The following is a 12,334-nucleotide window of genomic DNA, read 5'->3' on the forward strand; positions in this document are numbered from 1 at the left end:
ACACGTTTATTATTTTTAGTTTCCTAATACAGCCAACATTACCAGAAAAATTGACATTTTCTGTTTCCATCAGCTAAATATTGGTACACCACTGTACAATAATAAACTCTTATATAGATTAGTGCACATTCCGGTTATCCCTGAACCGAAATACCGAACGTTGAAGAATTTTGTTTAGCCGTTTAAACATACATACTAAGTTTGAAAGGAACATATTTTCGACCATTGCATACATTAATCAAGATAAGTACGAACAGCGGGGCAAAAATTTGAGGTGTATAGACAAAAGTACACTGTCTGACAAAGAAATTGAAGCGCCCAGAAGGGGAGGTGGAAATGAATGAAACTTCACGTGTTCAGAGGATATGTGATGTTATTTCACTGATTATAAAATCGAGGCTGTTTTACTAAGAACTTGGCAGTACGATCCCACGTATCAGAATGACGTTGCGACCCATTTGGCCTGGATGCATGCACTGATTCGGTTTGAAAGGGTGTAATAAATCCGTTGTATCATCTCCTGAGACAAGCTTACCCACAACTGTTGTGACTGGTCCTTGATATCCTGGATACGGGCACTGGGACAGAGTTGACATCCAGCTAGTACCACACATGTTCCTTCGTGGACAGATCCGGGAACTTGCTAGCCACAGGAGTACCTCAAAATCATGCATACAGTTCATTGAGACACGTGTCGTGTGCGGACGCGCGTTGTCCTGTTGAAAAATTTACCACGACACTGTCACATAAGGACGCTTATTTTCCGTGATGTACCGTTGTGACGTCGGAGGTCCCTCAAACGCTATCAGCCGTGACCTGAAGACATACATGATGGCTCCGAACACCATGACGCCAGGAGTAATACCGCTGTGCCGCTCCAAAACATTGGAGGTGTGGGACCTCTCCCCAGATCGCCGCCATACTCGCAGATGATGATCACCCGGGATAGTGCCTAAGTGCGATACATCTCTGAACGTAATGCTACGCCATTCTCCAGCAGCGCCGGTCACGGCACTACTCCGAACGCATCCGTTTGTGTTGTGGTGTTAACGGCAGGTTTCACATGGGACGGTAATTCCCTAGTCCGGCTGCTGTTATTCTCAGACCAATGGTGCGGAATGACATAGAACGTTCCAGGCAGTTCATTAAGCTCTATAATGGAAGGCACAGATGTGAAGGGGTTATGGTGTGCTTGGCGCGCTATACGGCGATCGTCCCTCGTTGTGGTCAGACATGGTGATGACGAGTATGCCTGCCCTCACGTTCCCATGCAGTCTGATATCGGGCCACTGTCACACCCGAATGCCCCACAAATCTGATATTGCACGATTAGACCAGTCGGCCAAATGGTGACCCACAATGAGGCCACATTCAAACTCTGTCAGGTGTTGATAACACTGTTTCACACGAGTACGCAGCACCTCCGTGTTCTTCTCAGATTTCACTCAACATTTGACGCAGTTTACGCCCCTCACGTACTCTATTTGGCCCGGTAACAACACCACGAACAACACTAATGCACTCCGGTGGCTGTTCTACATTTCACAGAGAATTACAACTCTAATTATTTTCATAACCACCGATGGTGTGTACGTGTATGAAGTTACATTATAATAATAATGACTTCGTGTGGCTATTTCTAGCCGGGTGCAGACCTTTTAAGGCAGACCCTCCAATGAGGGTGGGATGCATCTGCCATGTGTATGTAACTGCGTGTTATTGTGGCTGAGGATAGTGGTATGTGTGGTGTGTGAGTTGCAGGGATGTTGGGAACAGCACAAACACCCAGCTCACGAGCCAATGGAATTAACCAATGAGGTTAAAATCCCCGACCCGGCCGGGAATCGAACCCGGGACCCTCTAAACCGAAGGCCAATACGCTGACCATCCAGACAACGAGTCGGACATGAAATTACATTGATATCCAATCATTTCTTCTGGGTGGTTCAAATTTTGTGTCAGACTGTATAATTTTACTTACATCGATTTACATTACTGTATTAATTTATTTCAAAGCAAGCAAGCTAGCTTTCATTGTTACGTGACTGTTCATATCGTGATCTCAGCTACAGGATCTGCAGTTTAATAATAATAATAATAATAATAATAATAATAATAATAATAATAATAATAATAATAATAATAATAATAATAATATGTTATCCCATCCCATTCATCCGTCAATCATTATATAATGTTTTCGGCGTTCAGTCTGTAAGTCTCCGTGAATTTACTAAATACCACCCCAGTCCCCTTTTTGTAACACGCTCTATGGCCTCGTTTAGTACCTACCTTTTCTATTTTAATAATTATAAAATGAGTCTTACCATTGTCGTCTTGTTGTCCCCCTATTGCTCTTATCATACATGACCGAGTCCATTATACTCCTAAGTAACTTATCCTCCTCCACTCGCCTCAAATGACCCTACCACCGATAGAGATTAATGCGTAAACTTTCATCAATCGTATTCATTTATATCTTACCCTTTATCTCTTCATTCCAAGTACCATCGTGCCCTTCTTCCGACCTGTTCATTCCGTCTTTTTTTTTGCTAGATGCATTTAAGTCGCCCCGACACACATAGGTCTAATGGCGACGATGGGACAGGTAAGGCCGGATGTTGAGTGGACCCCGTTCCAGTCCTCCTACCATCTTTTAATTTTGTGGCAGAGCCGGGAATCGTACCCAGGTCTCCGGGGGTGGGAGCTGATCAGTAATCACACTAACAACTGTACCACAGAGGCCGACTACACTACAAATACCTGGCATTTTGTAGATCTTCTGCACTTTTGTAGTTGCTGTTTGTCCTTCAAGCGATTTTTCATAATCATGGTTGTAACTACATCCTTTCAAATGTAACTGAGTCATCAATAACAATTCTACGGCATCTACGGATAGCCCATCTCTTTCGAGTGAACCTCAGTAGTATTTTGATATATTTCAAAATACACTCACATGATCTTTCGTCACAAATTTCGTATAGAATGACACTTTACCGTAGGCCTAGCTACTGTTCATGGACTCTTCATTTACGTCGATTTCTGTCATCGTAAAGCATTGAGTGATGCCACTGACGTTTTCTAAATTACCCACAACTCCATAACAATTGATTCATATGTCGGCAGCCCTGAAGATGGTTTTCCGTTATTCCCCACTTCCCTATCCTTGCATCTCCGAAAACCTCCGATGTGTTAGTGCGACGTTAAACCACTAGGAAAAAAGCATGAAGCACTATTCCCATGACAACCGACGGTAGGGACCAGCCTCTCCACCTCGCGGATAGAGCTACAGGGCTAGTAAAACTGGCTGCTGTTAAGCCGAAGCCTTCTCTAATTGGTGCCTAATCCCTCGTCGCCAAAAACCTGTCTGAACTGGTGCAAGGTTAAACTTCTAAAGACAGAAAAACAAGAGGCCCTAAAATACCATATTAATACGTAAAGTGGGAGTTCTTGGGTGTAATAAATTTCTAGACTTCAGCTTCCCTTAATGCCAACGGACTTAATCGGGGTTCAATTCCACAGCTTTTATCGTTAAGGCAAATGCCTAAAATAAAGTACGTTCTGCAGCCAGTTAGATCTGAAATTGCCACACAATTCTTAGCACTTACGCAAAGATAACCTGGATTCGACGGCAGAGCACTACTTTTAATGATCGAAAGCCGAACGTTGCAATTATTCCCACTGAGATTGCAACACTTGTTAATAAATGATCGCATGAAAACATTTCTGATACCTTACAGTTGTAAGGTTTACTCTCCTATAGCTGTTTAATAATTACGTTATTTTTTCAACTTGCCTTAAATTGCTATTGATTTTACGAGTCACCAAAGTGTCGGAATTTTTTCACCCATAAATGCTACCGGTCTGGGACAGGATTGAAACGGAAATACCACGATTAACCGACAATACCTCTGAGTTCGGCAATACTGGCTGTTTAATGTCGCACTAACACTTTAGCTCTACGGTGATCCTCGACAAGGAATGGGCCGCAACTGGGCAGTAAGCCGCCATATACATAATGTTACAGCTCCGGCATTTGCCTAATCTGGAATTCAGGAATACTGATACATCATTTGTACCTTGTAGCGAAATCACTTGCTCAATGGTGTAAGTCCGACAATATTTCCTAGGCTTTAATTTATATTCAAGCGAGTTTATTGAAATTTCAACTGCTTCAGTTGCTTTTCTCGTTACCGTGTACTGAATTTCAAGTCTGGCTAATAACGATGTTGTAATGGCCAACTGTTACCAACAGCTTGGTAGACCTCATGCGTAAGTAAATTAGTATCACGCTGGAGTACTTTATTAAAGGTGTAACGCACGATAATATATAAACAAAGATTTTTCATGGTTTACATGGATCATCTACTGAAAGCTCTGAAATGGGAGGGAGAAATTCAATTAGGTGAAAATGTAGATGTAGTAAGCAGTTTGGCTTATGCCAGCGACTTGGTTTTAATGGCAGATTGTGCTGAAAGCTTTCAGTCTACCATCTTGGAACTTGAAAATATGTGCAATGAGTATGATACGAAAAATATTTTTTCAAAGAATGAGGTGGTGTATCTAGACAAGAAACCTAAGTGAATTGAATGTTAGGATGGGAAACAAAGCTGGAAAAGGTAGGTCATTTCATGTATTTATGATGTGAATTCTCCCTGTATGGTAGTAGGCTACAATAAGTCGGATTCAATCTCGTTACAGTAAAGCTAATGAAGTGAGCTCGCGGTTGCGGTCAGCAGTATTCTGAAAGAAATAAGTCAGCTCTCATACGAACATTTATTTGCATCGGTCTGTTTTCAGACCATCTTTGCTTTACAGGAGTGAAAGCTGGGTGGGTTCAGGATATCTTATTTATAAGTTTAAAGTAACAGACATGAAAGTGTCGAGAATTTCCGCTGGGACAAACAGGACTGGGCGAGTTGGCCGTGCGGTTAGGAGCGCGCAGCTGTGAGCTCGCATCCGGGAGACAGTGGGTTCGAACCCCACTGTCGGCAGCCCGGAAGATGGTTTTCCTTGGTTTCCCATTTTCACACCAGGCAAATGCTGAGCCTGTACCTTAATTAAGGCCACGACCGATTCCTACCAACTCCTAGGTCTTTCCTATCCCATCGTCGCCATAAGATCTATCTGTGCCGGTGCGATATAAAGCCCGTAGCAAAAGAAATCTGAACCTGAAAAGCTTAAAGTGCAAATCATTCCAGCAAAAACAACTTCTGAATTACAGCCGTCAGACAGGTATTTTCCCGAAGTTTCAAAACAATGGACCGACATATCTGTGATTTCTTTGTGTTAAATAATATCGATGTAAACTTGCAACAGCGTAACAATATTATCAAACGCATGTCGTTGATCTACAATTAAGAATGTTCACCGTCACATAGACATGGGTGGAAATTGCGGGCCTAATTAACACGAATGGAACTTTTGAAAATAGCACAAACTATTGTATTAGGACAGGAACTGGTACTGGCGAATTTTTAGGGATGACAATAATAATTCTGATCAGCTTTCTTTACTCAAATGTAGCTGGTGCAAGAAGCTATTGTGTTTGGAATATTTTCTTAATTTCCATTATCATTCACAGGTGATTGAATACGTTGAAGGGGATTAAACACGACTGTAACAGTATTGGCGAATATGTAATATTGTGCTCATACATATAGTATTTAGAAGTTTACATTGAATATTTTTATCCCTCATGCGATTACAACACAACCGCAGGTTACTATTTAATTGTGTCTTTAAAACATGTATCAATTAATTCCAAGTTTTGTGATAACTGCGTTATGATTTAAGAGAAATTAATACATAGTTTAACACACTGGTCATCACATAGTTGCTCTAGGAAGTGGACGTTACTTGCTCTCCTCTGGACGGCTGTCTGTCACGTGACAAGAGAGCAGCAGTCAGGCGGGTTGAATACCGTGGCCGTACTGTACTTCCCGCTCGGAAATGTTACCATATGAACAACTGGTGCTATAATAATAATAATAATAATAATAATAATAATAATAATAATAATAATAATAATAATAATAATAATAATAATAATGAGCATTTAACATGTAAGACGAACAGGACACAGATTAGTAGGGACCTGAAAAAATAGTATTTGCGATAAATGCGAATTTTTGAATCTTGTACTGAATCCAAGCCTACGGTAATTCTAATGTGGAATAAAATCATTTTTACGCATAAATAGAAGTGCGACAAAATGCGAATTGTGACCCAAAATGCGAAATTGGTGTGAATATGCGATTTTGGTGCAAATTCTGTGAAAATATGCTATTTTACTAGAGAAAACAACATATTTCGGAAAAATCGTCAGAAATACTCAAAATATGATGTGTAAATCTTTCGACCGTTCCGATCGATGAAGAAAAGTAGCCGATCGATTGCTGCTTGCTCACTTTAATCGATATTTACGATGGGAATAGCAGAGGGAATACGATCTGTATCGATTATTATCGAAGTGTAAATCGAATGTCACGGAAATAACGAGACAGTCGCAGTGTTGTGTTCCTATTGTTCAAAACTGTAACCAGTGAAGAGTAGAAAGTCGAGCGATCGTTTAGGTTATGGGGCGCACGACAAAAACTGGAAAGGATGGTTTATATGCCACTGATTGAGCGACAGTGTTTTGCAAGTATTGTTATTGCCGATTTGGGTGGGGGGGGGAAAGATAGCATTGTGAAACATGTTAAATCTGAAAAACACGTGGGTAAGCGATGCGAAAACGAAAGTTTCTTTTTTCCTTTTTTTTGCTAGTTGCTTTACATTGTACCGACAAAGATAGGTATTATTGCGAGGAAACGAAAGTTCAACCCCTGCTGCTAGTGCGACTCAAAGAACGCAATCTTCTGTGCTTACATGGTCAGATAGTCGTAAACGACGAACATTTTCCAGAAATAACTTCTCGAAACGCACAGTTGAAGTATTTGCCAAAGCAAATATAGCTCTGGAAAAGCTGGAGAGCAAAGAGCTAGGAGCCTGGATTACTGAGTTTTCAAATGAAGAGCTGCCATGTTTGATAACTCTACGTGAAGTATATTCACCGGGTAAGTTTCAATTTCACTGATGGGGTACGGTTTAAGTATTAAGACATCGAAACCGCACGCAAAATTGAAGGATACCGAATTTGAGTGCAATTTCCGTATCGAACTATCTTACCCGTACCCAATTGATCCAGTAATTTTAAATTATTTTGTTATAATTTAAGGTCTTTATTCCTTTCTAGAAGTTGCATCTGACCACCAGAAAAGAACAGCAGAGGCTCTAGTGGGGAAGGACATCAACATACTCTGTGATGAAACTACAAATAGAATGGGTCGTTGCGTTTTCATCATCATATTCCAAGTCCCAGCCGGATCGAAAAGAGAGCTGCACGTTGTTTCTGTGAACTATCTTGATGCATAAAATGCTACAAACTGCTCTCGTGCTGTTTTAGAAGCTCTGAGCAGTTATAGTGTACCATATGATGCAGTTAAAGTGTTTGTTAGTGGCCGTGCCCCGTACATGACTCGGTGTGATGAAACATTGGTCATAGGGTATCATTCAATGCATGTACAGTGCTAGGCACATGAAATCAGCTTGGTTGAAAATAGTTGGGTCGCAGTGATGACAGATGTAAATCATGTGGTTGCAACGGTAAAGTCCGCATTTTGAAAGTAAGAAAGCGAAAATATAATTATTTACAATTCTTAACATCAAAGCATGGTGCTTCAAAGGAAGCAAAGCTTTTTCCTGCACCTGTCATAACCCAATCGATTAGCTGGTTTCAGGCTGTCTTCTATTTGAGTGCTTACTTTCTTGATGTTACATTTTTCAAGATGTCTGACATGAAAGACATCAACAACTGTGGTACTTCGTATTAAGTACCTGACTGGTCTGAGTGACCGAGAAGTGAGTAGGCTTCACTCCCACATGGTTTATGTCACAGATCATGCAGCTGGATTGGTTGACCTTCTTACTGAACTTGAAGGGTCCTGTATCCTACCTCTCATATCCTTTACCCCAAACTGCTTAGCCTTGACGCCAGCTTTACCTTCATTTGTGAGGGGAATTTTTCTGCGGCACCTAATGATGCTTTGATTAAGCTCACTTCTCTACAGCAGGCTGCCTGTAGAGACACATTTGTCAAAGCTACTCATTCTTCACAGTGCAAGCTAGCCACATTGAAAGCTAAAGAGCCCAACCATAAGCATTTTGTGTCAATTTCTCAAGCTTTGTACCGAAAAAAATGTAATTTTGAATAACACCGATAAATTAGACGAGCTTGAGAAATTGTTTTGAGTAACGGATCTCGCACGAAACGATATCAGGTCTGGTTACTGTTCTCTGAAACATGCGCTTCAAACCCAGATAGAAGAAAGTTAGAAATGTGATGTCATGCTTAAATTAATTGCAGTTCAGACAGAGTTAAGCATATTTTCTAAATACTATCTTCAGTTGATGTGGATCCCAATGAACAATGTAGATTGCGAGCGCATGTTGTCTCATTGCAAAACAGTGGTTACAGACAGACGGTGAAATTTGAAAAAAAAAAGCAATGCCGAAATACTGACAATGCTTTCGTTTGAACAATGAATTTGTATAATTGCATTTCATAAACTTGGAATCGTTAAGATTAATTATACCATGCGATTATTTTAACTTCGTAAATATAAGCTGATTTTGGAAAAATAGATGCTAATTTTGGAAAAAAAATAGATGCTAATTTTCAAACAAATAGATGCTAATTTTTCAGGTCCCTACAGATTATACAGTATAACAGGACAAGAAAATTGTTCACTGACAAAGGAATATACAGCAGTGTGCAATATGTCCTGAATAAATACATTTTCGCGATAAACTGAAGCTTCGGTACACGTACATTTGCCGAAAGAAAATACAATTTGTGTGATTTTTACACATTCTTTGCACTCTCATTAATACACATTTCAATATTTGTATGGCATTTATGACAATGACAACAAATTAAACACACGAACTAAAACATATCACTGGTGTACTCCTCCTTCATTGGACCTTTGGGCTCGTTTAGTTAGTATTGTATCAATGTTCGGCACTATCGTTTGCGTACTGGCAAGTAACAAAGCACATTTCGAGTTTTCATCGGTGAGCCGACTTGTGCCTAGATTTACAAATCTGCATTAATGAAAAAAAAATTTGACATAAATAAGTTGATGCAAATATACTTAAAATATGTGCATTAAATTTGTGCAACCTAGGAAATCTCTCCCGTGATAAACGAACATAAAATTCAGTCAAACAGTGTGTGTTTGCAAACCTATCTTTCATTTGAGTATCGCACTGTAAGTCAATCAGCTCTAGCTGCAGTTCTGGTCTAACAGTTTGCACATCCACTGAGAATGGCACAGCGAACGCCTGCAGATCATTTTCTAATGGATGAATATCGTGAAACCTACTCTGAAATATCGTCTTGTAGTTACATTACAACCTCTTTATATTCTTCTAATATTTTACCGGAATAGTTTGGAGCTAGACACAACTCTGCAGTCAAAGTGGGAAAATGCGTTGTCTTTATTCACGAACTGACTTTCCCACAGTAGTACTTTTCGCTTAAAAGCTGTAACACGATCGAATACGTGAACAATGATAAGATCTCAACCTTGTAGGGAGGAATTAAGATCTTTAAGGTGGCTGGTGATATCTACAGTACTAGAAATGCCACATCTCCTATCTATTTTCCATTGTTCATATCTCCTAGTGGTTCGCTGTGCATCTCCATAAAGAGAGCTATTTCTTTCCTCAGAGCATAGAACCCAGATAAAACTTTTCCTCTACTTTACCACTGTACATTTGTATAATACGGAATGTTACCTCACGTGAGTTCACGCGTATCGTGTCGGAATCTAAGCAGTCAAGAAAGATGTGTTATACCTATGCGCCACTGGCCTTCAGTACGCATTACGTCATGAACTTCCGCTACTTCTTCCCCTACTTGCTCGCTAAGCTGCCCTCGTTCCTCGAAAGCGGGGAGCAGACTGGCTCCGAAGGTATTTTGCTCTCGATTGACAATGCCTGGTTTAACAGGTTTATAATGCCCATATGGTTCATTGAACTCACAGTGCTGTCTTCCTCTCTCTCGCCTCCTTCTCCTTACATCCCGTCAGCAGTTCAAAATAACTTCACTCCGATTGGATCCTGACGACCCTCACCTGTACACCTTTACCGACCAGTAACTCGTAAATAAAAGCACGATAGGATGTAATTTTCGAAGGTTTTACATACTTCAGTGTGCTCTTTTGGATGATGTATATATCGGTTTCATGTTTTCTTAACATTGATTGATGGTTCCTTGTTAGCCGAGGGAAGGGTAACCTGTCACACTCACTCTAATTCTGACCGTTGCAGTGGACGATAAACGACCTACTCGACGCCCGACTGGAGCTATTCATATTTTGGGTAGACACCTGCGTATGTAAATGTGCTCGCCTATATGAGTCTGTTGTTAAATATATAACTTCACAAATCAACAGACGTCAAATTTTAGGTGTTACCTGTGGTAAAGTACTGTGTCCAGGATTATTATTAATTGTATTTGTACGCCTTCGTATCGTAACGTTTAACACTATTAGATGCTGTCCTCGAAATTCCGGGTTCGATTCCCGGTACTGCTAGAAAATTAAGAATGGCAGGTGGACTTGTATGTGGCTGAAATGGTACAGGCAGCTCACCTATATTGGGGGTGTGCCTGAAAAAAGCTGCACCACGTCGAGATGAGGACACGAGTTTACTTTATTAATTGTATTATACAAGTTTCAGTGTATTACCATGAAACTGCTTCCGTATGGAGAGGACGTCCACAGTCATCAGAGTACGAGGGTGGAGTTCATCGCCCTGTTCAAACTTTATTCTACTATGAGCTACTAGATCGCCAGACCGTCGCTAACGGAAGTGAAATGCGAGGACATCCGCCCTAAACATATCATTGAAGGGTGATATCTCATCGTTCAACATGAATTCTGCTCTCTAAGCTAAGTCGATTACACGTTATACTAGAGATCTGTTCTATGTAGTTGTATTTTTCCTTACATTTGTGGTGTGGTCTTGTAGAGAACCATATGCTCTTACTTCTCTTATATTTCTTCTATTAAGTGTTTCTACATATGAGTTGTATTGAAAATATGGATTTCCAAAATTGGATATTTAAATCATACGGAATGGTAGGTTTTCCTAACCATGTGTTAAGCGATAAAGACAGTGGTGAATCATAGATAGTTTATCCGTGTGTTATCTTGGTCATCGTTAAACATTCAAGGCATGTTATGCCGTCTGATAACTGACACCGTTAATATGAATTTAATATGGTAATATCTTTCATTTTCGAGTAATATTTCAGTAATATTTAGAGAGTACATTCACATCTTGTGGTGACTGCATTTAATGCTATTGATATTATATTACAGATATGAGATAATTAATCAATTTATGAGTGCTGTAGTAAATATTTGCGACTATGAATGTTAGCTCGGATCTTTCATACCGATGTCAATGAATTAAGGTTTATTTTAATGAATGTGATATTTTGCTTTATTTCTGACCGCGTATTTTCTGCTATATATTGTGATAGATTACGGTAAATTATATCGTGCGTATTTGTGAGTGCACTTAATGGATAAGTGTATTATTTAAAGTCAGTGTTAGAATTAGTCCTCAGATAATTAAATTTTGACGCGTGTTCGGCGATGTTGTGAAATATTAGATACATATGAGGCATTTGTATGTTAGACGTGGCGGGTAGTATTGTGTTCGTTTATACTTTATCGTGGTCACATTTGTAAAGTATTTTGAATATTAATAAGCCTTATATTTGTGCTCCTGAACATACATTTTGTCATTGTGTGAATGTAGTTACCGTGATGAAAATTTATTGATGTTTCTCCAGTGTAAGAGTGTATTTCTTGGCTATTTACCGAGAAATAGTTAGATTATAGCGCAAATTCTTCCATATTAATGCATCTGAGTGTGTGTTAGTGTTCAGTTTAAAGTGGAAACTCATTTAATAATCGCTTGAACCTAGGACCACGCGCTAAAATTCATGTTGATCATTTGTACCTAGCATGTAAGGAGAAAAGTTATAGGAGAGAGTGAGTAGTTGATTTCATGATTTGTAGATGTTGTAGTATATTTCTTTCATATATTATTCTTGGAAATTTAATTTTAGAATACCGGTTTTGGTATATTTGTAGTTGTTAGATATGTAGATAAGAGAAAGTGATTTGTTTGGGACATATGTTTGTGCCATGTGGCCAAATTTATATGCGTTTCAGTGCGTGCGGATTCTGATGTACGTTTTGTCCATGCTCCA

The sequence above is a fragment of the Anabrus simplex genome, chromosome 2 (assembly GCF_040414725.1).
Source record: "Anabrus simplex isolate iqAnaSimp1 chromosome 2, ASM4041472v1, whole genome shotgun sequence".
Lineage (NCBI taxonomy): Eukaryota > Metazoa > Arthropoda > Insecta > Orthoptera > Tettigoniidae > Anabrus > Anabrus simplex.